The following is a 26,031-nucleotide window of genomic DNA, read 5'->3' on the forward strand; positions in this document are numbered from 1 at the left end:
CCGAGAAGTAAATAACCAACTGCTGCTTAGGAGATTAGTAACACAGGTGGACGTATGGAACAGGTCCCTTTCAGGGGCAGCATGTAAGCATCTCCTTGATGCAGCGTGACCACCCACCATGATTGAGCACTCAGTAACATGTCCAAGGTCAACAACTTCTCCATGGCAGCATGGGGGTTCAAATTCCATCTGTCTGGTTCCACACCTGTGTTCTTCCCAAATAAAGACCTGTGAGGAGAGTGGTGCTGTGAGGATGGAGACGCTCTCTACCCATGCGTTTCTTCAGGTTAGTGGTTCAGCTCCGCCCCCGCGAAATAAATGCGTGGATCAGCACTGCAGCCACATGCCCTCCTTTCCCCACCCCCACCCCACCCCAGGAGATCTCTGTAACAGAACAAGCACTGGGAGGAGGGACGGTGGGTTGGCACGGGAAACACACAATCACAAATGCGCCAGCTCTGAGTGATTGGCACATCGATGGTTTACCAGGTTTGACCAATATGCCATGGTCACTCATGACGTGCCGCAAAGAGGAAGACCCTCACGGTCACACCACACCACGAGCTGACACACAGTAACCATGTGGGGCGGCGGGGTTGGCCACAGGGTTGCCACGGTGACTGAGAGCACTCAGAGGCACCTAACAACTAATAGCACCTTCTTAAGCAAAGGAATAAATGAGAGCATGTAAAAAAACTCAGTCATGACCCAAGTCCTGCTCTTCACTGCGGGAAAGCCTGGGCATGCGCACACAGATAAGCACTCATGACACCAGAATCCAGGTCAGATAAACACCTCGGGTACAGGAATGGGAGTAACGATATCAGGAGGGTAGGGAGAAGGTGGGGGGAGGAGGGGAAGAAGGGGGAACTAGTCGCAGTGATTGACACATAAACACACACACACACACACACACACACACACACGCCCCTAGGAGGGATGAACAACAGAAACCGTGGGGGAAGAGAGACAGTAGTCGGTGTAAAATATGAAAATAACATTTGTAATTTATCAAGGGATCACAAGGGTGGGGAAGGTGGAGACAGAGGGGACAAAGAGCTGCTACCAAAGGCTCACAAGAAAGTAAATGTTTAGAAAAAAATGATGGCAGCATATGTACAAATATGCTTGAAACAGTTACTGGATGTACTGTTATAAGAGCTGTAAGAGCACCCAATAAAATGTTATTTTAAAAAATTAAATAACTAAAAATAAATAAATTCAGTACATTTCGTTGTTACAATGCGAATGTCCTCAAGTAAAAATGCTAATTTGGAGATTATTGAGAATTAACTAATAGCATAATGCTACCTTTGCGAACCAAGAGAAGTTATTAGAGAGATAAAAATAGTAAAATGAATTAAGTACAATAGCTATGTTTTTTAATGCAATAAATGAGATTCTCAACGTTATGAGTACAGGCAAATACATACAAACATAGACTTGAGTAAAGTTAAAATCATATTAAGAAATATCCCATCTAAATTAAATTATGTTAATACAGTAAAACTAAACTGTGGGGATTTGGAAAGGGAAATGGAGTTTCTTATCTTACTGAGGTTTGCAAATGGAACTCTACAGCCTACTATGAAATATACCACATTATTTACTGCTTTCAAATTTAATAAATCTCCAACTAACCATGATGTTCAGAGACTAGAATGCCAAGGCTCTTTGAATTCCCTGGTTAATATGGTTAACCAGAGACTTTTTTTTTTTTGTAGTTAAAATCTCTTTTAAATCTTTAAATATATATGGGGAATTTGGGGTCTGTTTTCCTGTCTTGGTAAATACAATATATTCAACCAGGAATCTTTATCTCAGAACCTCAGAATCATTATTGTGCCATGCAGTCTTTGTGGGACATGTAAAGGATTGGATTGAATTTATAACAATGTTGCAAAACAGCCAGTTGTCTTTTGATATGCATCTTTTATTCATTTAGTGTGAGCAAGTTCTTCCACCTAAAAATGTGAGAAATAAAACTGTGGGATCCATTTGAAATCACAACAAGCTCTTTCTCAGTAAATAAAGTTTTCCTCTTAAGTTGGAAATCTCTGCTTGAAATGGCAGAGGCAGCAGATGTCATGCCATACCAAGGCCAGAGGCTGAGGCAAGACCATATGGCACAGGGCAGAGGAGCATGGCCAAGGCTATGAGACTGTGAGGCAGAACAAGGGTGGGATTCCTGGACCATGGATCCAGAGGCCAAGGGATCACGTGGCTAGGGGGCAGAGGACCCAGAGAGAGATTGGATCATTGTTAGGAAGGGGTGCTGCTGTGGACCAATGACTCTACCTTGAATGTTTGATGATGCTGACTTGTGGCTCACCTGTGCTTATTGTCTGTGAGTTCTGGGTGACCGTTGCAGCAGAGTACTGAACCCAGCAGAGAAGAGTGCCAGGGGAGGAACGACTGGTTTCAGAATAGGGTAAAAGAAGGCTGGAGGGTGAAGGTGTGCCTGACTTCTGCCTTGTGCCTGGTCTTCCACAGCTTTGGCTGGGGCATGGGTTCCGGCTTCATCTCCCTGTTGATGGAGCGGCTCTCGGTGGAATATGGCAAGAAGTCCAAGCTGGAGTTTTCCATCTACCCAGCCCCCCAGGTCTCCACGGCAGTGGTCAAGCCCTACAACTCCATCCTGACCACCCACACCACCCTGGAGCATTCTGACTGTGCCTTCATGGTGGACAACCAGGCCATCTATGACACCTGCTACCGCAACCTGGGCATCGAGCCCCCCACCTACACCTACCTCAACTGGCTCATCGGCCAGATCATGTCCTCCATCACTGCCTCCCTGCGCTTTGATGGCGCCCTCACTGTGGACCTGAGTTCCAGACCAGCCTGGTGCCCTACCAGTGCATCCACTTCCCTCTGGCCACCTATGCGCCTGCCATCTCTGCCGAGAAGGCCTACCACAAGTAGCTGTCCGTGGCAGAGATCACCAACACCTGCTTCGAGCACACCAACCAGATGGTCAAGTGTGACCCCCACCATGGCAAGTACATGACCTGCTGCCTGCTGTACCGTGGAGACATGGCGCCCAAGGATGTCAATGGCGCCATTGCTGCCGTCAAGACCAAGCGCAGTATCCAGTTTGTGGACTGGTGCCGACGGGCTTCAAGGTTGGCATCAACTACCAGCCACTCACTGTAGTGCCCGGGGGTGGCCTGGCCAAGGTGCAGCGTGCCGTGTGCATGCTGAGCCACATGACCACCACTGCTGAGGCCTGGGCGCACCTGGACCATAAGTTTGACCTGATGTACACTAAGTGGGCGTTCGTAAACTGGTATGTGGGCGAGGGCATGGAAGAGGTGGGGTTCTCTGAGGCCCGAGAGGCTATGGCTGCCCTGGAGAAGGATTACAAGGAGGTGGGCATCGACTCCTACGAGGACGAGGATGAAGGGAAAGAGTAGAAACCAGCTCCTGGAGCTCATTCCTCTGTTCATTGCAAAATCCTTTAGAAACAAACAGTCTCCTTGCAAAAAAAAAACAAAAAACCAACAAACCCTATCTTGGGTTTGTGGGCAGTTGGATTCTTCTGATATCTTGTGTGGCCAGAGGAGGCCCGAGGTGACCTCCATACCCTTTACTCAGGATTTCTCGAAAGATCAATGATTTTTTTTCTGAACAATCAGAAATTTTAGAAATTTGTATTGGGTGAATCTTGGAACCTATAGGATGTCCAAATAAAGGTTACCAAGAGGCGGTTGAATGCATGCTTGCATGACTGAATTCCCCAAAGAGCATCTTAGTCCATGCAAAGACAGATGCTTATTGAGCAGAAAACACTAAATAGCACACAAATATTCAATATTACCCGGCTAATCAGCAAAGAGTTATTAGAAGACCACACTCACCACTCCTCAGTAAGAGTTCTGAAGATGTCTCTCTCCAGCTTTCTTTCTCTTTCAACGTGTGAGGGATTCAGGCCTCAGTTTCCTCACTGATTCGGAGGTCCAGGAAACATTATCCCAGCTAAACCCAACAGAACCCATAACTCAACTACTTTTGCTGGCTCCATTTCATCTTCCCATTGAGACGCAAGCTTATTGACTTCACATTAAGAAATCTTTTCTAAATCTAGGAAAAATATGGAGGTATTTTATTTTGTGTTGTAGATTTCATCTTCTTCTTTGTACTGACCAAGCACACTTCCCCATGCAGTTCTTCAAAGCTTCTAGTCACACAGTCCTCCAACCTGCTCTCTTTCTGTGGTGGATTTTTGTACTCAAACTGCCATGCAAGTCATCCCACTGTATGAACTAAAAGTTCAAGATCAGCTGTATAACAGGATTCAACCATTTCTATTGAAAACCATGTAGATGTATTGGATTACTTGTTGGCTCAATAAAAGTAGCCACTTTCCAAAAGAAAAAAATTTTTAAATAGCCACTTTCTTATATGAACACACAAACGAAGGATTTTTATCACAAAAACTTAAGCAGCATATCTAATCAAATTTCCCATATAAAATTGGGAGGATAGGTTCATATTTTCTTCGGACGGTCTGTTAAGTCACTTTGATTTAAGGTGCAGTAAGCAACGGGACTCTTTAGATGACCCTGCCAAAACAGCCGCAAGGAGAGAACACATGGAAAAAGCAATCCAGTGTGAAACAAGATTTCTGGAAGATTGAATACAAGTTAAGGCCAAGGATAAAAATAGTCAAAACACTTGCTTTCTTGTCACGATTTTAACGCGTGGATTTCAGAGTCACCTATCCTACTGTTGTCATTATTTTCCCCCAAAATAGTGTGGCCGGGGGAGCGCAGGCCTTACCTTCAAGGATTCAGCGGGGCTTCCCTGTGTCATTTTGAGACTCATTCTTCTGGTGCCTTTGACACATGGAAAAGGCCTTTCGGATGAAACTTCACCTCGGCATTTGACGACCTGAATGGCAAGCAGAGGTGGAGGTGACTAAGTTCTGTAATGAGGTTTGCTCTAGGAGATCTGTTGGCTTGTTCCTCAGAGAGAATCCACATAGCCCAACGTTTCTCGAGGTTTGTCTTCAAGTGTAAGTGGTATGAGGCCTTACATTATGTGCCTTAAGGACAAGTTAGCTTTGTTACCGCTTCCTTCCACTTCTTATCAAAAATTATTACTGAATCCACTCAAAGACACTTGCCAATCGATAAAAAGAGCATTGAGCCGTTCAGAAACCCATGCTGGGCTAGATAATGCACTAAGAGTTGCTAGAGGCGATGAGGAGAGATTGTTGCCAGTATTAGGAAGGATAAACTATAAAAGCAGGGAAGCTTTTTAGTCTCCAGGGATTTGTCCCTCTTTCCCACCCAAGGTCCCACTCTGGCAAATGGAGAAAGACGATGAGGCGACCTTGACTGACAAACTCCCTTCGCTGGGGGCTTACTCCCGTGGGTGTCACTAGTGTGGATATTTGACACCAAGGACGAACTAGAGAAACTCTAAGAACTCAAAGATCTCGTCCCTGACTAGACTCAATTCCATCTCAACTCAGCCTCCAGACATGATTGCTGTGTGTTGATCACAGCTCAGCCCCCACAGTCCCAAGCACCACTCTCTTCACTAGCCCTGCAGTTGATATTGCCAGAACTAGGCAAAGATGGTAGATTTGGGCCCCTAAGATGTAAGGACAAAGTGCCAAAGGAGTAGAGTCATAGTTCGTCACCATCTTCTTCATTGTATTGTTGCTAGATGCTGAACAGAACAAAATGCTGTCCAATCCTACTGTCACTGTCTGAATTGTTCTTAAGTTTGAGGCTATAAACTACCATTTAGCTATTTACTTAATTAGCCTTTGCTCTGTGGAGCCTCTGTATTAAGTGCTTTATATTCATTATCTCACTCAAATACTTAAGGCAGGGAGAAGTCTGACTTTGTGTGAGCTATTGTTTCAGTGAAGGTCTCAGGCTTCCAAAAGCCCTCTAATGGAGTTCCTAGACATCCCCTTACAGAAGGGCCATGGGGAGACGAGCCAGTCAGGGTGCAGTACAGCACCGATGAAATACACAACGGTCCTCTAGTTCTTTAATGCTTCTTCCCCCCAACTCTCATGATCCCAGTTCTACCTTACAAATCCAGCTAGACCAGAGGATGTGCACTGGTTTAGATTAGAGCTGGAAACACAGGGAATCCAGGACAGATAAACCCCTCAGGACCAATAATGAGAGTAACGATACCAGGAGGGGAAGGGGAAGGTGAGGGGAGAAAGAGGAAACCGATCACAATGATCTACATATAGCCCCCTCCCTGGGGGATGGACAACAGAAAAGTGGGTGAAGGGAGATATCAGACAATGTAAAACATGAAAAAAAATTATAAATTATCAAGGGTTCATGAGGGAGAAAGGGTGGGGAGGGAGGGGAAAATGAGGAGCTGATACCTTGGGCTCAAGAAGAAAGAAAATGTTTTGAAAATGATGACAACAAATGTGCAATGTTGCCACATTTGGCCAGATTGGATGGATGGACGGATGGATGGATGGATGGCTGGATGGATGGACGGACGGATGGATGGATGGGTGGATGGATGGATGGGTGGATGGGTGGATGGATGGATGGGTGGATGGATGGATGGGTGGATGGATGGATGGACGGATGGACGGACGGACGGATGGATGGATGGATGGATGGGTGGATGGATGGATGGATAGATGGATGGATGGATGCATTGTGATAAGAGTTGTATGAGCCCCCAATAAAATGATTTTTAAAATCTTTTGGAGTGAGAGCAGCGATCTCTTTGTAAACCAATTTGGATTCCTTTTAAACTATTTGTAGATTCTGGAGAGACAGGACCACGTTGTAGACATTATCGACAGGTGTGTGGACTGGTTTGTGATCAGGAAAATGTAACCCTAGAGCCTAGTCCAATTAGATGGGGATGGTTGGAGTAAAGGAGGGGCTGGAGCTTTTAAGACAAGAGTTGTACAGCCCCCAATAAAATGATTTACAAACAAAACAAAACAACAGCAATAACCAAGCAAGCAAACAAAAACAATGGTAGAGCTAGAGGGGCCACAAAGACTATTTGGCCCAATATTTCACTTCAGATCAGAGGAAATGGAAACTTAAAGAGGTCAAGTGATTGTCTAGAGACACTCGAAATATTAGTGGTTAAAAGAGGATGAAGACTCCAGCCCGCTAATGTTTTCACACGTGATCCTTCTGGTTAAAACAGCAAATGTGGTTTTCAAGGAAATCTGCCAAGTATTATTAAACAGGAGAAGATGAAGCTGTCGAGAAAAGGTCACTGTGGTACAAATGGACAAAGAGCCTTGATCAAAGGAAAAGAATGCTTCATGTGTGGCTACTACTGGAATAAACAGAAATGACAGGGGCCTCCGAGGTGCCAGAGTAGACAGGTAACCAGGTGACAAATGAATTGCCTAAGTGACTAATACTTTTGAAAATTGAACTGGAGGGATCACTAAGACAGACTCACATAATCAAACGGGAAATGTTGGACAAGTTTGGTCCTCCGGTTTCAAAGGCGCGAGCATCTCAGCTTCACAGGGCGTTTGCTGTGCTCATTGTTGCTGTGGCTGCAGTGTTTGGCTCTAGCATAGGGAGCGTGCGGGGCGAGCGGTGCTTCACTCTGTGTCGCACACGGTCACGACGGGCCAGCACCAACTCCGTGGCACCTAACAACAGGCTGGACAGCATTGGCTTTTTTTAGTGGGAAACAGTAGGGAAAAAGACCTTCCGTTTCATATACGTTGCATTTTAGACACTTGCATTTTCTGCCCAGATTGACTGACACAAAAGCAAATTGGGTTCTATTTAGAACTTCTCCTTACAGCTCTGCATTAGCTAAATAACTTCTACCAGGTAAGTGGAACTTTTATGAAGAGCATTCAAAAAAGTTGAGGCCGGCACAGGTTTCTGAAGTTTCCCTGCCATTGTTTTCATCTCATCTTTAACCATCTTATCGCTAACCTCTTAGAGACAGGGAGAGGTTAAATGATGGTTAGTTGTAGCTAGATGCCATGCACTTGGTTACAACTCATTGCCACGCTGTATGCAACAGAAAGGACCATCTCCCAGCCCTGCCCCACCCTTACAGTCTTTCCTTTGCTTGAAGCTTTTGCTGCCCTGACTGTGACGATCCATCTCATTGAAAGTCCACTTCTGCTTCTCTGACTTCTGTAGCAATCACGGTATCCTTCTCCAGGGACCATTCCTTCCTGATCAACGTGTCTAAAATAGACACGATCAAGTCTTACCATCTTCACTTTCCAGGAGCACTGTGATTCTACTTCTTCTAAGATGAACTTGCTACTTCATCTGGCAATCCAGAGTATATTCTTTATTTATTTCCAGTACCATCATCGCAATGAGTTGACTCTTCTTTGGTGTTACTATTCATAAGCAACCTTTGTATCCATATGCATGACTGAAGACAGCCTGTCTTGCTTCAGGCATACCTCGGTTCTTAAGGTGACATCTTTGCTTGTTAACATTTTAAAGAGCTCTTTTGCAGCAGAGTCACCCAGTTCATTATGCTATTTGATTTCTTCTTGAGTGCTGCTGGTCGACCCATGTAAATGAAATCCTTCATGACTTGATTCCAGATTATTACTGAGGAAAAACAATTTCCAGCAGGAAAAAGTTCATTCTTAGCACACTATACTTCAACAAGGACTACTGATTCTGCTTCCAAAAAACATTCCCAATTGTCTCCCTTCCTCTCGAACCACTGCACATACCCAAATGTTCATGACCTCTTAACACTGTACTGCAACAGCCTGGCCGCCATTGACCTTTTAGCCTACAAAAAAACCTATTAAGAAACGAATATGATGATTCCAAGGGGTATTGATAGGGTAGTAATTTTCATATTATAAATTCTGCACCAGATATTCAAAGCTAGAGAAGAGTTTGATTTTCTACAAGGGGATACCCAGAAAAATCCAGAATTGTGCTGGGCAGAGCTTTCAGAGTATGCATTTTTCGCACTGGGTGAGCATCCAGCAACTTGCTCTCAGTTGGTGCACCCACTGGCATCGCTTTGGAAGGTTCTCTGTGATCACAGTGAATTTTTTTGTTAGAGCAATTTCGTTCAAACTTTGGGTTTTTTTTGTGAGGGCTGATTTAAGAGAACAGCGTGCAGCTGTGAATTTTGTTTCCTGCTTGGTAAAAATGCCGCAGAAACTGTTGTGATGTGGAACACAGCTTACTAGGGCAGCACAATGGGGGTGGGGGGACTCAAGTGTATGAGTGGTTTTCTTGTTCCAAAAAAAGTGAACTGTTGATTGATGACAAACCTCGTTCTACACATCCATCAACTTCCTGAATGGATGAAACTGTGAACTCGCAGTGCATTGGGAGTTTGTTCCACCAGGTCATACTGTTAATCAAACTTTCTATTTAGAGGTTCTGAAAAGATTGTGTAAGAGTATGGGACAAAAAAAGGCCCAATTTGTGGCAGACAGGAGACTGGTTTTGCCATCATGACAATGCACCTGCTTACACAGCCATCTAAATGCACCAGTTTTTGTAAAAAAACAAAACAAAACCAGCCTGCCTCTCTTGCCCCACGCACCTCACTCACCTGACCTTGTCCCATGCAACTTCTTCTTGCTTCATTACTGAAGAGGGACATGAAAGGACAGCGATTTGACCATGTAGAAGAGGTGACGAAAAAAATGAGGGAGGTGCTGTTAGCCATTCAAACAGATGAGTTTGAAAACTGTTTCCAAGAATGGAATCACAGATTTTACAAGTTTATTAAGTGTGATCGAGGGTACTTTGAAGTTGATAAGGTTGCTTTGCAAAAAAAATTTAAATACATAGCTTTGTGTGTGGGGGGGTGTCATTAGTTGGGGGTAACTCTCTCATAGTCTGATGGAACTTTCAGACTTGGCTGTTGCTCAGAGAATTGTTTTAAGCCTGATGCTTGGAGGCTGCTGTTTCTCTCTAGTCTTTTTAGTTCAGATTAACCCCCCAGGGTTGGGAAATCATCCTTTAGCCCATCTGCAAATAGTTGTAAACCACCATCCCTTCTATTTATCATTAGAAATCCTACAGGAGAGAGACAGAAGCCAATCTGCAGAAATTTTGAAAATATAAGAAGTCTAAACAAAATTCACTTAATCAGAGAAAACATTGCTCTGTAAAATTTAAACTATATTGTCTCTAGTCAAGATATATTTATTATCATTTCCAGAATTACTCTTATAAGTATCTGCTTATCATAACCACACAACGACAGCTTATTAGTTTTAACTGCTGGATAAAAGCATGTAGCATTTTCAAGATTTCTGGTTTCACCCTTTTAACCCAAAAAATATTTATAAATAGATGTTAAAGTCTGGGATTTCCACAGCTAAGTGCTACTATAAATAGTTTTAAACATTTTCCCACTTCATGTTTTCTAAAAGAACATTCTCCACTTCCTTTCTTGGATAACCTCTGGAAATAACGTGAGATTACATTCACAATTTTATAGAGAATTGAGTAAAACACTTTTAATGAACCTACTAGTACCCCTACACATTTATCAGGCACAGAAAATATCAAATTCACTAATTTAAGTATACATTGCTACAAAATATATTTTTAATTAAGCTTTGACCTCTTTCTCCTTTTAAAGGGAATGTTCTTTAAAAAGAAAAATCCCCCACCCCAAATGAAACTAAAACCAAGATTACTCACTTTATAGTTCTGATTTAACTTATGTAGACTTTATTGGTCTTGCATGCATAAATTTCACTAAGCTTAAAAAAATAAGAAAAAACACTGTTCTGAAATTAAGTGTGGTGATAATTATACAGAACTTCTTAATATGATCGAACAATTAAAGTTCATGCTATGTAAACTATATGCCAATAAAACTATTTATAAAACAAACAAAAAGAAGAATTTATTGTTCTTTTCTTGAGAACATAACAAGATTGTGCTTTTGGTGGCTATGAAATGAAAGAAATCCCTTTTCTTAACTTTTCCTTTATATTAATATACAGAGTAAGACCTGTGAGTTCAGTTTTGGGGTGTGTCGACTTCTTTTAAAAACAGTATGGTAAGGCCCAGATTAAATCGACCCAATAATTCCTCATTCCTTGTAACATTCCTGCCATTCAAAGCTTTCCCGTGATTATGCCCATGGCAGTTAGCGCACAGCCAGAGAGATGCAAGGTTGCCTCACAAGATTTCTCTAGAGGAGTACCGACTGCCTGCATGCTAGCAACCTCTGCTGGTGGCTTTTCTGAAGGAGGAGAACGTGAACTTAACTAGCGTTCTAAAGGTCAGGGAAATCGAGCTGTGGAAGGAGAGCAACAAGAAATGGTCATGAGCGTAAAATTTTTTTGTTTTTATTTTGTAATCTGGTAAAAGAAGAAAAGGGGAGGACAGTAAAACATTTAAAAATTATTAGAGGTGTTTTTTTTTAACTCTGTTGTTATTAAGGAGCATTAGTGGCTCTGTGAGCTAAGCATTGGGCTTCTAGTTGCAAGGTCAGTGTTTCAAGTTCATCAGACATTCCTTGGGAGAAAGAGGAGGTAAAACTGAGGATGTCTACTCCTGTAATGATTTACAGTCATAGAAATCCTAAGGAGTAATTCAATTCTGCCCTATATAATTTTGTTACTGAGTCAGAATCGACTCGTTGTCTATGGGTTTGGGTTTGGGCTTGGGTGGGGTTTATGAATGTGTTGGTCTCGTCAAAGGAAGGTTCTTTCATTCCTTCCACCATTTGATCATTCCACCATTATTTCTGTCAATTCTCATGGAAGCAGCAATCAAGAAATCAAATGATGCAGAGCATTGGTCAAATTTGCAAGGCCCCTGGAAAATGTGGAAGAGCAAGGATGTCACTTGTCTGACTCAAGTCATGGTATTTTTCAATTCCCTCATATGCGTGTGAATGTTGGACAGTGAATCATGAAGACCATATATTAATTAATCCATTTGTTTTTGATATCAGCTCATCATATTGAAATTTTGTGGATGGCCTGAAAAACAAACAAATCTGTCTTGGAAGATGCAGCCAGAATGCTCCTTACATGTGATGATAAAACATTAAAATTAAAGACATTAAAAAGTGAGGATAGTGAGACTTCATATCGCATACTTTATACATGTTCTCCAGAAAGACAAGTCCCTGGAAAGGTAAAGTAGAAGGTCAATGAAGATGAGGAAGCCCCTCAGTGAGATACATGGACACTGTGGCTGCCACCAAGGACTCAAATTTAAGTATACATTTGTATGTATACATTTATATACATACAAACGTAAGTATAAATTTAAGTATAATTGAAATATACAAGGACTCAAACATAACAGCCACTGGGAGGGCGGTGTGGGACCGCGAAGTGTCTCTTTCTGTTGTACATAGGGTTTCTCTGAGTGAGCGTCAACTGGACAGCTTCTAACAACAGCACTGGACTGAATGGCACGAATATAAGAGAAAATAGGTCCTGATTGGCTAACTCTTGGGGAAGATGAGGGAGAAATGTATAAGGCTATCAGCTCATTTAAAGATTTACCATCTCGTGCCTGGCTATCAAAAGAGATAGCATCTGGGATCTTAAAGGCTTGAAGGTAAACAAGCGGTCATCTGGCTCAGAAGTAATAAAGCCCACATGGGCACACCAGCCTGTGTGACCACGAGGTACTGAGGGATCCATTATCAGGCATCAAAGAACAAAAAAAAAATCATATCATTTTGTGCTCACCTCCTGATAAGATCGCTGAAGACAAATGGGTGCATAAGCAAATGTGGCAAAGAAAGCTGATGGTGCCCGGCTATCAAAAGATATAGCATCTGGGGTCTTAAAGGCTTGAAGGTAAACAAGTGGCCATCTAGCTCAGAAGCAACAAAGCCCATATGGAAGAAGCACACCAGCCTGTGTGATCACAAGGTCTCAAGGGATCAGGTATCAGGCATCATCAGAACAAAAATATTACCATAGTGAATAAGTGGGGGAGTGCGGAGTGGAGACCCAAAGCCTATTTGTAGGCCACTGGACATCCCCTTACAGAAGAGTCTTGGGGAGATGAGACAATAAGAGTGTGACATAGCAACGATCAAAAATACAACTTTCCTCTAGTTCTTAAATGTTTCCTTTCCCCCCTCCCACTGTCATTATCTGAATCCTACCTTGCAAACCTGACTAGACCACAGGAGGTACACTGGTACAGATGGGAACTGGAAACACGGGGAAGCCAGGGTGGATGATCCCCTCAGAACCAGTGGTGTGAGTGGTGATACTGGGAGGGTATGGGGGGTGGGAAGGGGGAACCTATTTCAAGGATCTGCATGTGACCTCCTCCCTGGGGGACAGACAACAGAAAAGTGGGGGAAGGGAGATGTGTGACAGAGCAAGATATGACAAAATAATATAATCTATAAATTATCAGGGGTTCATGAGGGAGGGGGGAAATGAGGACGTGATGCCAGGGGCTTGGGTGGAGAGCAAGTGTTTTGAGAATGATAAGGGCAACGAATATACAAATGTGCTTTACACAATTGATGTATGTATAGATTGTGATGGGGGGTGTATGAGCCCCTAATAAAATTTTAAAAAAAGATTTACCATCTCAGAAACCCATATAAGACAGCTGTGAATCATAATCAATTCACTGACTGTGGACTCTGTAGATTCCAGAAAATCACAACCTAGCATATAACTATACTGTTGAAACTGTCCTGCAGAGCTGTGGATAAAACACTATAAGGAAACAAGCCTTCCATAAAACTTCCATAATCATATAATCCATCGTATTAAATGAGGTTCCAAAGAAGAGCTCTGTGTTAGACAGGGTTCTCTAGAGAGATAAAACTGGGTTGCTGATAATTTTATGTATGTATATATATATATATATATTTATTTATAAAGATAGCTATATAATACAAGAAATGAATAGTTAAATTATAAAGCAGTACAAATGGCTCAGTGCGACTCACTCCCATGAGAGAGTTGTGAGACACTAGCAGTCCTTCAGGTCTTAAGGGCCGTCCGGTCGTCCTCTGTAGAGAGAGAGAGCTAGGCTATCCCAGCACAGGCAGCCAACAGCCAGGCAGGTCAACTGTCAGTCCTCAGCTCCGGAGATGTAAATTTCATTCCTGTGGTCTTAAAGGAACCTCAACTTACAGCGACACAGTCCACAGGCTAGGTGGCCCACAGGTAGTGTGCCCTTTAAATTGAGGAAAAGACCAAGCAAGGCAGCTGCACACTGGTCCGATGATTAAAGAGCGAGAGACAAGAAAGGTGAGGCTCATCAAGCCACTTATCTCTCCGCCCTTCAATTAATCCCATTTGTGTTTATCTGCCAGGTTGGCACAATAAACTATACCAAGCTCCAAACCAATTTGTCTTTTATTCTTTAAAATGGGTTTGTTTTAAAAGTAAGTATAAAAAGCAAGGTCCAAGGGTGTGAGGGGCGATGCTGGGAGAGTGGAGGGTGAGTGGGTTGGAAAGGGGAAACTGATTACAAGGATCCACATGTGACCTCCTCCCTAGGAGAGGGACGGTAGAGAGGGGGCGGAAGGGAGACTCCGGATAGGGCAAGATGTGACAAAATAACGATGTATAAATTACCAAGGACACATGAGGGAGTGGGAAGTGGGGAGGGAGGGGGAAAAAAAAGAGGACCTGATGCAAAGGGCTTAAGTGGAGAGCAAATGCTTTGAGAATGATTGGGGAGGGGAATGTATGGATGTGCTTTATACAATTGATGTATGTATATGTATGGACTGTGATAAGAGTTGTATGAGTCCCTAATAAAATGTAAAAAAAGAAAAGAGGAGAAAAAAAAAGAAAATGATTAGGGCAAAGAATGTACAGATGTGCTTTATACAATTGATGAATGTATATGTATGGACTGTGATAAGAATTGTATGAGCCCCTAATAAATTGTTTTTAAAAAAAGCAAGGCAAAGGGAACCCTATATTAGATACCTTCAATTAGGACAGAAATAGAATGAAATAAAAATATAAGCTTTATCTAAAATCTTGCCATCTAGCAAGCCTTCTAACATACAATATTAGAACAAACAACCAGTTGAATAAACCACAGTGCCTAAAGACAAACCAATTGCTTTAACTCTTCCTAGTTAAAAAATTCAATATTTATTACATTAATATTCATTATACCAACATTTAAGTCATTTAAAAAAACTATATGGGAAGGTTGGTGCAAGAACTAGCAGGAGACCTAGAATTAAGAAAATCATTCAAGTGATGTGTCCAAATACATATACGTAGTGCCTTCTCCGGATGCTGTAGACACAATAGTTAACGAAACCACAAAATTCCATCTTCATAGAGTTGTATATGCGAGTGAGGAAGACAGAAAGTAGTCCAGGGAGAGATGAATGTGGTAGATTTTGTCCAAAGATGGCTGCTGACAATTCCTGTCAGCAGTGTGTGCACTTGTCCCTCTTCCCCATGGAGAGGCGGAATGCGTTTTCCCTCCTCTGGAATGTGGTCTGACCTGTGCAATGCCTACCTACCGCAGAATAGAACAAAAGCGAACATTGTGCCGGTTGTAGCTCCGGCCTTGAAGGGGCGTAGAGATTTGCTCTTTTGAAGGCTTGAGCCACCACCCCAGCGGAGGACAGCGGGGGCGCTGGGATGAAAGGGCGGCAATGTCAAGGAGCCCGGAAGATAAAGAACGTTTGGACACTGACTGTGGTAGCAATTACACAAGTCTGCTTGACTTGGGTGAACTATGGAATGATGTATGTATTAACTCCCAACTAATTATACATCTTTTAAAAAGCATGGTTAACCAAACTGCCAACAAATAAATTACCAACAAATAAAAAAATAAATGAGCCACTATTGAAAATTAAAGTATACAAGCTTGTAACTAGATATAATGAAATAATTATATTAATTTATCTGCAATATCTTAATATTATATTCTTGAATTTATTTATGTCCATTATATCAGCACAGTAGAACTACTACATAAGGATTTGTTACTGCACATCTCTTCACAATTCTGTATTCAGCTCATAGTCTGAAGATTTCAGACAGTCAGTGTTGCACACCAGATTTTGATTCATTGCTTTATTGATTGTATAGGTTTAAGAAAGTGATGACATTTCAGTGGAGTTTTTAGTCTAAGACAGACTATGAAGAAAAGTTTGATGTTCTACTTCCAAAAAGGAGCCAGTGACAAGTCTATGGATACCATCTACCTGGGGACTGTGTAAACAGGGCAGCATTTCATTCATTTGGGTCTGCAGCCACACTAAGTCAGGAGCCAACTCAAGAAAAGCTAACCGAAATTAGCCTATCATCAGTGATACATTATAGTTTGGGGGTTAGTTCTGACATCAGGAAACACTGCCCAGTCCTGTGACATCCCTGATACATTAGTAATGAGAAGAAGTAGCTTCATCTAGTTGGTTTCCTGCCCAGCAGCAGCACTGTCTTTGTTATGCTCAGTGCCATGCTGTCCTTTGACTGCTCAGTGCACTATAGATCTCTCTCTCTTTAAAAACGTAGTAGAGGTGTTTCTTTAATGGAAAGGGAGTGGTATTCTAGGCTTAAAAGGCTGAATGACGCTGTGCGGTGTTGCATCCTAAATACTCAATGCTCAACGTCTGCTCTAAACTGCTCAAAGGTCATTAACATTTCCCAATGGTCCCCCTCTCGGCTCCTTCTTTTTCGACAAGGTGGTTACACTGACTCCCCCAGCGAGTGTTCCCCCCGCCACTCCTGCCCCCACCCCGGTGGCTGCAGTACCCACGTCTCGGGCGCCCGTCCCGGGGCCCAGCCTCGGCTCCAGGTCCCACTCAGCCTCCGGCTCCTGCCGCGGGGTCCGACCCCAAAGCGGTACCAGCTACGGCCGAGGCCTTCCTCGGGCCAGAACTCGGCCTCCGTGCAAGCCCCGCGCAGACCCACCCCCCGCGCCATCCTTCCCTGGCGGCCGCGTGGTCCCTCTGCACCAGGTCATCTTAGTCTCCATCGTGGGCAGCGACCAACGACGCCACGAGGGCGCGGCCCGGGTTGTCGGGACCCTGCTGGGCACTGTAAACAAGCACCCACGGGACGTGACCAATTGCTTTTCAGTGCCTCACAATTTGTCTGAAGACGAGGTGGCCGTGGACATGGAAGTTGCTAACAACATGTATGACTTGCACAAGAAAGTCTCTCCAAATGAGCCCATCATGGGCTGGTGCGCTACAGGCCGTGGCATCACCGAGCACTCGTTTTGGAATGGGATTTCCTTGTTAGGTTAATGAGACAGTATTTATGGAGTCAACCACATTTGAGATATTAAAAGAGCCAGCCTATACAGAAAAGCAAGCAGAAATTCAGAAAAGCCACATGAATTAGACAGGAACAGAAGCTCAGATGAACCAAGAATCTTTGTCCAAAACAGATAGAAATAGAAAGCCTTTTCCTGAACTTGAACTTCTAGCCTCCCGTGAGAAAATATATTTCTGTTGTTAAGCCACCCCCTTGTGGTATTTGTGTCACAACACGTGAAAGCTGGACAATGACTATGGAAGATGGGAAATGAATGAACGCCTCCACATTAGGGTGTTGGAGAATAACACTGAGCAAGCCAGAATATTGCACAAGTATGTTGTGCTCCCCCTTCCTGTCTTCTAGATTGCTTGAATGTTCTTTAATATTTTATTTCAATTAGACAATTGCTTGTTTGGCTATATGTAATTGTATTATTTTTTTTCTTTTGTAGTAGTTCTAAGGATAAACACACACACACACACACACACACACACACACACACACCCCTCCAAACTCACTGCCAGTGAGTAGATTCCAACTCAGCAACCCCATAGGACAGGGAAGAAGAAGAAGGGCTGGTGATTTCAAACTATTGTCCCTGCGGTTAGCAGCCCCTCATACGCCCAGGGCTCCTGAAGGACACGCATACTTCACACTTCAGAGTCTATTTAGGAAACAACAACAAAACCCCACCATCATTTAGTTGATTTAGACTCATCTTGGCTTTATGTAGGGTTTGCGGGGCTTCAAAAATCTTTATGGAAACAGATAGCCTCAACTTTCACCCTCGGAGTTTGGTGATGGGTTTGAATGCTCAGCCCTGCTGTTGGCAGTCCAGTGCTGCTCCAGCAGGATCCCGAGGCTCTTGTATCCTACTTGCAGTTAACATGCTCCCCATTGTACATGAAAAAGAACCTTACAGCAATATAGGTCCCTTCAAGCTCCCCTTCTTCATGTAATGCTCTCGTGTATTGTTGCAACTGCATACACGCCAACCCACTAGATCATGCTGTTTGCTTTTAAGTATATCATTGCACATTTCAAGTGCGTCGAATGAGAAAACGCGTCCACTCTATTTACTCAAACATTTATCATTTCTGTTGCTCTTCCTCCATTCCTGAAAATTCAAATTTCCTTTAGTCTGGAGACTTTTCTTTAGCGAAGTTTTAGTGTTGGTGTACTGGTGACAAATTTTCCTTGTTTGTATCACTTGGACTTCTTTTTGTCTGTCTTCATTTCTGAAGGAAAGCCTTGCTGGATACTGAGTCGTGGGCTCACCTTTGTGCATTTTCACGCAGCACCTTGAAGATGAGAAAGCTGCTGTTATTCAACTCATTCGGTCACGTACTGTTTTTGTCTGACTGCTGTTATAGTTCCCTCTATTTTCCCGTTTTCTACTTTCTTTCTTTGCCTCCTCTCTCCCTCACTCCCTCCCTTTGTCCCTTTGCTGTCCGGCTGTGAAATGGCTCCCCGTGGTTTTCTTCAGTTTTATCATGACTGCCATTCACAGAGCTTCTCGGATGAGTGCATTTATAGTTTTATTTACCAAATCTGGTTTTAACCATTCCATTTTTTCAAATAATTGTTCTGCATCTTTCCCTTCTCCTTCTTAGATTTCAATGGACTAAACATCCATTTGATTTTTTTATATTGTCCCCTCAATCTTATTTTTTTAAATCATTTTATTGGGGGCTCATACAACCCTTCTCACAACCCATCCACTGTGTCCAGCACATTTGCACATTAGTTGCCATCATCATTCTCAAAACATTTGCTTTCTACTTGAGCCCTTGGTATCAGCTCCTCATTTACCCCTTCCTCCCCACTCCCCCCTCCTTCATGAACCCTTGATAATTTATAAATTATTATTATTTTTTACATCTTACATTGTCTGATGTCTCCATTCACCCACTTTTCTGTTATCCATCCCCCAGAGGGAAGGTTATATGTAGATCCTTGTAATTGGTTCCCTCTTTCTACCCCATTTATCTCCACCCTTTCAATATCGCCACTCTCACCACTGGCCTTTAAGGGATCATCTGTCCTGGATTCCCTGTGTTTCCAGTTCCTATCTGTACCAGCGTACATCCTGTGGTCTAGCCTGATTTATCAGGTAGAATTGGGATCATGATAGTGGGGGGAGGAAGCATTGAGGAACTAGAGGAAAGTTGTATGTTTCATCGTTGCTACACTGCACCTTGACTGGCTCATCTCCTCCCTGCGACCCTTCTGTAAAGGGATGTCCAGTTGTCCACAGATGGGCATTGGGTCCCCAAACTGTATTCCCTCATTCATAACAATATGATTTTTTTCCCTTGATGCCTGATACCTGATACCTTTGGCACCTCTTGATCACACAGGCTGGTGTGTTTCTACCATGTGAGCTTTGTTGCTTCTCAGCTAGATGGCCACTTGTTTACCTTCAAGCCTTTAAGACCCCAGACGCTATATCTTTTGATAGCTGGGCACCATCAGCTTTCTTCACCATATTTGTTTATGCATTCATTTGTCTTCAATGAGATCGTATTTGGAAGGCTAGTACACAATGATATGATTTTTTCTTTTTTGTTGCCTGAAACCGGATCCCTTGGGCACCTCATGATCATAGAGGCTGGTGTGCTTCTTCCATGTGGGCTTTGCTGCTTCTGAGCTAGATAGCCGCTTGTTTACCTTCAAGCCTTTAAGACCCCCAACACTATATCATTTGATACCTGGGCACCATCAGCTTTCTTCACCACATTTGCTTATGCACCCGCTTTGTCTTCAGCAATCATGTCAGGAAGGTGAACATCATGGAATGCTAGTTTAATAGAACAAAGTATTCTTTCATTGAGGGAGTACTTGAGTGGAGGCCCAATGTCCATCTGCTACCGTAATGCTAAATCTATAAATATATGCACATAGATCTATTTCCCCATTGTCATAAATAAATATATTTACATATGTACATACCTGTATTTAGACCTCTATGAATGCCCTTAGCCTCCTAGTTCTTTCCTCTGTTTCCTTTGACTTTCCTCCTGCCCCACCATCATGAGCCTTCATTTGGGCTTCAGTATTTCCTCTAGGTTACATTCCCTTGCTCAAGCCCTATCAGGCCTCCTACACCTTCCTTACCACCGATTTTGGATCACTTATTGCTCCCTTGTCCCTGAGTTTTTTAACTCCTCTTCCTTTCCCCCACCTCCCCCTGTCCCAGGTCCCCCTGGAACTGCCAGTCCTGTTGTTTTCTCCTCTGGATTGTCTATCCAGGTATGCTCTCTTCTTGATTCACTTCATTTTGGGGGGTTCAGACCATTCTGCTTACCCCCCCAATGTGACCCCAGAAATGTCCTCTGTCACAGTCTGCTCCAGTAAGGGGACAGCATAACACATGCTGTTGTTGTTTGCCCCGTCCCCTCTGTGTCCCATTAGCTGGCTCTGTTTATTTTGAATTAAATCTATTTCAAGTTTTTAGATTGGAAATGTTTATATTGATCCAGTTTGTAGGATCTGCTTATGTCATCTCCATTCTGCTATTGAGACAATCCAGTGAAATTTTTTTCCAGTGAAAAGTTATCTTATGTTAAACTGTATTTTTAAAAATCGATTCTAAAATTTCCACTTATTTCCTGTCATGGTTTCTGTTTCTCTGTTGAAGGAGCCCTATTGGTTCCTTCAGGTAGACATTGGGTCGCTAACTGCAAGATTGACTAGTCTAGCATGCTTATAGTCTGCTTAATGAGTTAATTCTAGTATGTGAGTCATCTCATGGTTGGCATTTGTTGACCACCTTGTCCTGTGAGAAAAGGTCATATTTTCTTTTTATTTGTAGATTGAGAAATTTTGCACTGTGTCTGGGACATACTGAATATTGTGGCCTCAGCTCTGTCCTGTTTAAATGCTTAGAGAGCATACGATTTGTTGTGATTATTTGTTTTTGCAGGCACTCACCCTTGTCAGGTTTGAAGATCAAGTTCTCTTTTACCTTCTGTGGGAAACGTTTCCACTTTCAATTCTTTTTAACCTCTGCTATGATCTTTGAGAACAACGTGGCGCCACATCTGACCACCTCTGGCTTCCTGGTGGCCATGAGGCAGGGGTCAGACATGTATCTGCTTCATCCTTCTTTACCTATTGTGACGTCACACCACTCTACATCTATGTTGGGGTTGATAATTCATTGAAACGGCCACATGGAACTCACAGACAATACTCAGCCACCCGGGGTATTTCTCAGGGGAGTTACAGGGCACCTAATGTCGGATCAACAGCAACACCTCTTCTCAGACAAGTCCTGCTCTGATCCTCAGCCCCTCGGTCACATGGTTCCTTGTCTTCCTTCTGCTTTCTGGGAGCAGGAAGCCCACCTCGCTCTCTGTCTCACAGTCCTGGAGTCTGCGCCGCTCCTCTGGCTGTCTGTCCCATAATCTCCATGCCACAGTCTCTCCACCTGGTTCCAACCTCTCCAATCTCAGACAGAGATCTGGAACATGCTCTTCCAGTGCTTCTGGGCTTTTTCTTGCTCTTCCTGCTTCAAAGAACACTCATCACGATAGCTGAGGGTGGAGGTAGTAGGGGTAGAGGCTGGGAAGGAGGAGACACAAACTGTGCAATCCCCTCCAGGAGGCGCACCCAACCCCTACTTGCATCTCCCCACCCAGTCATGCGGGGGGAGCGTCACAGACACAGGTTGAAAGCCTGATGAAGACATGCCGCTCCACTGCAGGGGTTAGTCTATGACTGAGGCAGCGGTGTGTGTCCTACACCAGCTCTCCAGGCCTTCACAATGCTTTCCTGACTCTGTTCTGTGCATTTACAGCACCAGGGTAAGCTCAAGACTCATGTAGATTCATACACAGGAATAGGGGATAGTCTTTCTCAATTAAGTCCTCTCTGGGACCGCTCTCACCTTGCCTGACTCTGGAGGCCCTTGTCTTCGTTTCTCAGTCCTTAAAGATCATTTTCTTTGGGAGTCCTGGGTCTGCTTGTTGCCGCCATGGCAGTGTAGCTCTCTACAAATGGATCTGCCTTTACAGCAGGACAAGCAGGCAAGTTCCTTTTTTTTTTTTTTTTTGATTTGCCAGTCATTATTCTTTATTTTTTAATCATTTTATTGGGGGCTCATACAATTCTTATCACAATCCATACATCCAGCCATTGTGTCAGGAACATATGTACATTTGTTGCTCTCATCATTCTCAAAACATTTGCCTTCTACTTGAGCCCTTAATATCTGTTGCTCATTTTCCCCCTCCCTCCCCACTACCCCCTACCTCATGAACCCTTCATCATTCATAAATTATTATTATTTTCTCATATGTTACACTGTCCGACGTCTCCCTCTGCCTTCTTCTCTGCTGTCCCTCCCCCAGGGAGGAGGCTATATATAGAGTCTTGTAATCAGTTCTCCCTTTCTACCCCACATTCTCTCCACCCTCCAGGCATCACCACTCTCACCACTGGTCCTGAAGGAGTCATCTGTCCTGGATTCCCTGTGTTTCCAGTTGCTATCTGTACCTATGTACATCCTCTGGTCTAGCCAGATTTGTAAGGTAGAATTGGGATCATGATAGTGGGGGGGGGGTGATGACGACATTTAAGAGCTAGAGGAAAGTTATATGTTTCATCATTGCTACCCTGCACCCTGACTAGTTCATCTCCTCCCCACAACCCTTCTGTAAGGGGTGTCCGGTTGGCTGCCAATGGGCTTTGAGTCTCCACTCTGCACTCACCCACATTTTCAATGATATGAATTTTTTGTTCCTTAATGCTTGAAACCTGATCCCTTTGACAGCTCGTTGTCACACAGGCTGTGTTTCTTCCATGTGAGCTTTGTTGCTTCTCAGCTAGATGGCCACTTGTTTGTCTTCGAGCCTTTAAGACCCCAGACGTTATATCTTTTGATAGCTAGGCACCATTAGCTTTCTTCACCACATTTGCTTGTGCACACGTTTGTCTTCAGTGATCGTATCAGGGACGTGGGCTCCCATTGATATGATTTTTAGTTCTTTCATGTCTGATAACTGGTCCCTTCTACACCTTGTGGTCAGCCAAGCTGGTGTGCTTCCTCCATGTGGGCTTCGATGTTTCTCAGCTAGATGGCCGGGCAAGTATTTCTTATTCCCTGTATGCTTCAGCTCAGTTCTCTAGCCAGAAAAAATTTTTAAATGGGGCGAGGGGGTCCTTTTGAAGTTGTTACTATCTGAACCAACTGTGACTCAAGTTGCCAGGCACCTTTTGGGTCCAAATCAGGTAATTAAGGAAAGAAAACACAATCTTGGAAAGGCACTGTGTCAAGGAACAGTTTTCTAGTTTTCCAGAGACTCCCCTGTCTCTTTGCTGCTGTTAAGCAGCCCTCAGAGACTTTCCTTTTGTGCTCCCTTTAGGGGTTTTGGTTGCAACTGTGAGCGAGGTCGGCAGTAATGATTGTTGAAGGGGGGGGGGGGAAAAAAGAAAGGAAGTCTAGTCTCTCTTCTGTACCAGGTTGTTGTCTGCACAAACCACGTGTATCTTCTTTATTGCTATATTACTGATGTCCGAGCCAGTGTGGTACACAGAAATAACAGTAATTATTGAATGTATTAGTAGTTGTCAAAGAAGAATGAACAAGGAGCCCGGATAAAGGAGGCCGTGGGGGAGCGCTGGGGTTCTTGCTAGGCCGCAGCGTCGGAGTCCAAGTCCTTGGAGTTGACTGAGGCGACCGCAGGGACGGGGTTGGGAGAGCTCTACGTCTCAGATCGAGAGGGTGATGATGCCACAGGTGATGGAACCCAGGAAACGCCTTTTAAAACAGGTCTGAAGGCTTTGCTGTCAGTAGGAAAAGAACCCTTCCCTACTATTTACGTAGATTCACAAAAAGAAAATGAGAAGTGGGACGTTATTTCCAAGTCTCAGTTGAAGAACATTAGGAAGTTGTGGCACAAGGAACAAATGAAGAGCGAGTCCCGGGAAAAGAAAGAGGTCAAAGACACTTTGCGGAGGGAGAAAAACCTGGAAGAAGCGCGGAAGATCACCATTAAGAATGACGCGAGTCTTCCAGAGCCGCAATGTGTGAAGATTGACGCTCTGGAAGCCCACAGAGGCCAGAGAGTCAAGGTGTTCGGCTGGGTCCACAGGCTGCGGAGGCAAGGAAGGAACTTGATGCTTCTGGTGCTGCGTGACGGCTCGGGCTTCCTCGCGTGCATCCTGTCAGACGAGCTGTGTCAGTGCTACAAGGGGATGGTCTTATCCACCGAGAGCAGTGTCGCAGAGTATGAAATGCTCAACCTTACCCCGGAGGGCAAGCAGGCTCCTGGGGGCCATGAGCTGAGCTGCGGCTTCTGGGAGCTGATTGGCTTGGCCCCCGCGCGAGGGGCGGATAACCCGATCAACGAGGAGCCGGACGTCGACGTCCAGCTGAACAACAGGCACATGATTCTGCGAGGAGAGACCACGTCCAGGATCATGAAAGCCCGCTCCATGGTTACCAGGTGCTTCGGAGAGCACTTCTTCGACAGGGGCTACTGCCTCCGACGCTGGTGCAGACGCAGGTGGAAGGGGGTTCCACGCTTTTCAAGCTGGACTGCTTAGGAGAAATGGCCTTTCTGACCCAGTCCTCCCAGCTCTACTTGGAGACCTGCCTCCCGGCTCTCCGAGACGTGTTCTGCATCGCACAGTCGTACAGGGCACCTGGCCGAGTACACCCACGTGGAAGCCGAGTGCCCGTCCCTGACCTTTGAAGACCTTCAGGTGTGCGACGTGGTGGACAGGGTCCCGAAGTCGCCTGTGGCGAGCGTTGTGTTTGACCTCAACCCGAACTTCAAGCCCCCCCAAGCGGCCCTATAAGCGGATGAACTATTCCGATGCCATGGTGTGACTGAAGAAACACAACATCAAGAAGGAGGACGGCACTTTCTATGAATGTGGAGAAGACATCCCAGAAGCCCTGAGAGACTGATGGCAGACCCATCAACGAGCCGATCCTGCTGTGCCGCTTTCCTGCGAACATCAAGTCCTTCTACCTGCAGCGCTGCCCCAGGGCCCCCGCCTGACCGAGTCGGTCGACGTGCTGACGCCTAACGTGCGCGAGACTGTGGGGGCTCCATGCGTATCTGGGACAGTGAGGAGCCCCTGGCCGGCTACAAGCGAGAAGGGATTGACCCCACGCCCTACTACCGGTACACGGATCGGAGAAAGTACGGCACGTGTCCGCACGGAGGGTATGGCTTGGGCTTGGAACAGTTCTTAACTTGGATTCTAAATCGGTACCACATCCGAGATGTGTGCTTATACCCTCGATTCGTCCAGCGCTGCAAGACGTAACCAGCTCCTCCCGAAGCCTGAGGGGAGAAGACGGTCTTTAAAAAAGCCCAAATCTTCCTTTTTCCATTCGTTGGCGTTTCAGCTCTCTCCTCCTTAAAGCCAAAATCTTCCATTTTCGATTCGTTGGTCTCTCAGCTCTCTTTCCTTCTGAAGTTGATGGCTTCTACAATCATAAAAAGTCAGCGCTGTTCACTTGCCTGGATAGCGAGTGACGTTTCTCTTGTCCTGTTCAGAAACCGAACCCCCAGAGAGCATTCGGACGAGATCCGTGACCTGTAACTGTCAGGAGAGGGTCTGTCGCGGTATGTCGGTGCCCAGTTGCCCATCGTCCACTCAGGGCCGTGCCTGCCAGTTAAAAGTATGCTCTGAGAAAATCCAGTGACGTGAGTTTCTGTCCTTTCCGTGTACTCTCGAGTGAAAACCAGCAGTTTGGTTCCGGGGTCTGTCGGTTTCCAAGCAGGGTCTAATTCAGCAATGGACACAGGGATCAAATGCCAATAGTCGATTGCATCCGTCAGGACTCTTGGTGAATGTGTCAGGCCACTACTAATTGTGAATGA

The 26,031-nt window shown here is 44.4% G+C and overlaps 2 pseudogenes; both read left to right on the plus strand.

The window, feature by feature from the left end:
- Window positions 1–253: 253 nt before the first annotated feature.
- LOC142455436 (tubulin alpha-8 chain-like) lies at window positions 254–3,416 on the plus strand (annotated as a pseudogene).
- Window positions 3,417–15,570: 12,154 nt separating this feature from the next.
- On the plus strand, window positions 15,571–25,497 carry LOC142455437 (asparagine--tRNA ligase, cytoplasmic-like; annotated as a pseudogene).
- The last annotated feature ends 534 nt before the right edge of the window (window positions 25,498–26,031 follow it).

This window comes from Tenrec ecaudatus, chromosome 8, assembly GCF_050624435.1.
Source record: "Tenrec ecaudatus isolate mTenEca1 chromosome 8, mTenEca1.hap1, whole genome shotgun sequence".
NCBI lineage: Eukaryota > Metazoa > Chordata > Mammalia > Afrosoricida > Tenrecidae > Tenrec > Tenrec ecaudatus.